Source organism: Anabrus simplex, chromosome 8 (assembly GCF_040414725.1).
Source record: "Anabrus simplex isolate iqAnaSimp1 chromosome 8, ASM4041472v1, whole genome shotgun sequence".
NCBI lineage: Eukaryota > Metazoa > Arthropoda > Insecta > Orthoptera > Tettigoniidae > Anabrus > Anabrus simplex.
The window spans coordinates 232,885,824-232,890,000 of record NC_090272.1 but is presented as its reverse complement, the minus strand read 5'-3'; positions in this window follow the sequence as shown (position 1 = coordinate 232,890,000).

Genomic DNA, 4,177 nt, shown 5'->3' with positions numbered 1-4,177 from the left:
AGCACGGGGTCAGTCCTACCAACTGTTGATGTTCAGGAACAAAAATCCCGTTTATATTTACTCGACCTTCGTACGTTCTCCGTAACTCTGCTTAATTTAGCTCAAGGAAACAAAATCATCGTTGCAAAATTGTATACCTATATAATGTCCATAGACATTTTTTATTATTGTTCAGTTTTACCTTTGAAGGTATTCAGTCGGTATTCAGTTGGCTCTGCAGGACAATTCACAGACTGACCCTGTCAGCGGTAGGCAAGCAAATGCTCTGAAAAAAAGCATGGACGATTTCAACTTTCTATTTGATTTAATATTACTCAGAAGAGTTCTAACAGAGTGTGACTCATCATCAAAGACCCTAGTCCAACAATCTGACCTACGAAGATGCAAAATCAGTGAAGATCAACATACCTGTAATTTTATGATTTTTTTTAGAACTGAAGGTTTCTTACTCAATATTGTTCAATCACTGTACGGAGGCAGCAGATAAATGTTGATTTAGAGCAGCAGAGTTGCTAAGAAAACAATCCGGCGAAAATTGGCGGGGGATGTGAAGCTGGTGTTATTAGCTACCGTCCTCGGGGTCCCGGGTTCTATTGCAGTTAGAGTTTAAGAAATATTATTTAAGTGAGGCTCAACTTGTAGGATTCCAGCAAGATATAGCAGATCTTGTAGATTCAGGATGTTAAATGAACTGTATCGCTATTGACCTATCCAAGGCTTACGACAGGATAGATCATGGGAGACTGCTGACGGAAATGAAGGCTGCTGGACTACATAAAAGAGTGGTTGAATGGGTGGCTAAATTTCTAGGAAACAGAACTCAGAGAATTAGAGTAGGTGAAGCGTTATCTGATCCTGTAATGATTAAGAGGGGGGTCCCACAGGGGACTGTTATTGGTCCGTTTTCTTATATATATATAAGAATAAAGAACTGGAATCACAGATACAACTATCTGCGGATGAAGTTATACTGCGTAGAGTACGATAGTAAATGGGATGAAAATTCGAACCTGCAATTTGGACTCAGAAGGCCAGCGCTCTATCGTACGAGCTACTCAACCTAGCGAACGATCCTCAATAATATTAATAATGTTATTTGCTTTACGTCCCACTAACTACTCTTTTACGGTTTTTGGAGACGCCGAGGTGCCGGAATTTAGTCCCGCAGGAGTTCTTTTACGTGCCAGTAAATCTACCGACACGAGGCTGACGTATCTGAGCACCTTCAAATACCACCGGACTGAACCAGGATCGAACCTGCCAAGTTGGGGTCAGAAGGCCAGCGCCTCAACCGTCTGAGCCACTCAGCCCTCAATGGGATAATCATGTGTACGACGTTGTTAAGAAGGGTTACAGATCTCTTCGCATGGTCATGAGGTATTTAGAGGTTGAAGTAAAGGAGAGGGTGTGTTCGTCTCTGGTAAGACCCGATTTAGAGTATGTATGGGACCCATGACAGGATTACTTGATGCGAAAACTGGAAAAAATCCAAAGGAAAACAACATGATTTGTTCTGGGTGATTTCCGAGAAAGGAGTAGTGTTACTAAAATGTTGTCCGACTCTTTGGCCGAATGGTCAGCGAACTGGCCTTCGGTTCAGAGGGTCCCGGGTTCGATCCCCGGCCGGGTTGGGGATTTTAACCTTAATTGGTTAATTCCAATGGCCCGGGGGCTGGGCGTTTGTGCTGTCCCCAACATCCCTGCAACTCACACACCACACATAACACTATCCTCCACCACAATAACACGCAGTTACCTACATATGGCAGATGCTGCCCACCCTCATCGGAGGGTCTGCCTTACAAGGGCTGCACTCGGCTAGAAATAGCCACACGAAAATATTATTAAAATGTTGGAAACTTTGGGCCTGGGAAGACTTGGGAGTAAGGAGACGAGATGCTCGTCTGTGTGCTATGTTTCGAGCTGTCAGTGGAGCAATGGCGTGGAATGACATTCCTAACGAATAAGCTTGAACTGAGCTTTTAAAAGTAGGAAAGATCATGAAATGAAGATAAATTTGGATTTCAAGAGGAAAAATAAGGGCCAATATTCATTTATAGGACGAGGAGAAAGAGATTGGAACACATTATCAAGGGAACCGTTCGATACATTCCCAAGTTCTTGAAAATGTCTAAGAAAAAGCTAGGTAAACAACTGATAGATAATCTGCCGCCTGTGCCACAGATTATTGATAACTGATTGATAGATGCTTAACTTACTTTGTCAGCGTGTGTAATGAGATACACCATCTCTTCTGATATGGCCCAGAGCAAAGTTGGAATGAAATTATGTCCGAAAGCAGTAGCGGCGATTGGGAGTTAAGAGTGCGGGGGAAAATCATATATAGACAAGAAACAGTACCCGGGTTTGTGGGATATAACGGTCGGTGGGGGGAGGGGGGGGATACATCAAAACTGAAAAAAAGGAAAGCTACCAAAGGGTAAGTTATTTTATGCTCACTGAGCGAATTTCGGCAGAGAGGTAAAGGCTGACAGAACCAACTTAAGTGCGGTAATAATAGTTTTTTTTATATATTTATTCAATACTATACAATTAAACTTTCACAAAAGGAATAATATTACACATTTATTAGAATTGAAAAGAAGTACGGTGCGATTATACAATTAAAATCATTTAGTATTTGACTACATACTAAGAAACTAACAGACACTAAAGAGACTGCCAGACAGACACATGTGCGGTAAGCGGGTGAACCATACTTCAGTGTCCATCACCCTGGAAAAAAACAAAAACAAACAACTAAACAAAAAACACACAACAAAACTGCTACCCTTCCTCACAGCACATGCAAAGTCTCCACTACTTGCTGTGGTGCTATACAGATCGGTTAGCCGTTAGGAACGCTATTTTGTGCATATTTCCGCTAATAATTTTGTTAATAATTAACGAAAATAAAGGAAAGAACTAACTGATAAGACAGCTGGGCTGCTTTTCAAAATAATTTATAGTTTAAGCCAGCCAAAATGAAGTAAAAAACAATCTTTTCTCCAGAAAGTGGTGGGGAGCTCCCCCCACTCGCCCCCCTAATCACCGCTACTGTCCGAAAGGGATCTTTAAGCTTTTGGTAAATCAGTCAGCCTTTAGAATGTAAGATACCGTACCACATTCATAGATTACGAAAGGTCATCTTTAAAAAATGTTTGTTACTGTGCGTTGTTTTTAACGGAAAGATTCATGGTTCCTCTTCCAAAGATCATCAAAGAAATAGGTTTTAAGTTATAATTTACAACAGAATCATTTAAAAAGCTCAGCTGTACAATCCATTCTGGGGGGGTCAAAAATATTGCACGTCGTTTGGGTTTATGTCCTCATAGAGACTTGCTGATAAATATTCTTCACCAACGCATTCAAACCTTCATAGCCATAGAAATATATTTTCAGATTTTCGGGTATATTAATTGTTTAGCAGAAAATGGAAAGAATTAACATACTTGCGTTTTGCAATGATAAAGGATAGGGATATATATAATTGATTCCAATACTCGGTTTGTGAGCCCGTTGATAATAGCCTAATCACACCATGCGGTACCGTACCTAATTACTAGGATTTGAAGACTATTGACGTGATAGGACTATTCGTTGGTGAAGTAGGAATAATTATGAATTTCTTCCTCAAATTATGCCAGTCTCTGTCTTAAATATAAAATCTGAATAAATAGCCTTAACTGCAATTACGTTCCTCATGTCTTTAGAAATCAGTATACATTTTGAAATAACTTTACAGCAATCAACTAATTCATGTCGTATATAATGGCACCGGTAGATCTTTATTATCATTTTAATTCTTATTATAAATTATTCTAGTACCGTGCACATTATTTACCAAGCCAACCCATAACTCAATGAAAAATGCTTTTTATTATGAAACCATATATACATCAGCTGATCCAGTTCCTTAAGACAGGCTGGGAAGTATAGTTGGATAGGAGTTCACATCCTAAACTTTCTAACACAGATACGACGTATCGGTAACAGTATACTTATTTGCACGTTAAAAAGCCCAATTTTATAAATGCTCAAGCATTTCTTAAAATATAAAAGAAGAATAGTTTAGTATTGATATTATAATACGGATGCCTCCATTGGAATATTTATAGCAAAAGATGCTACTGCTACCAAGCGGCTCTCCATGTTATTAAGCAGAGTACCTAGGAGT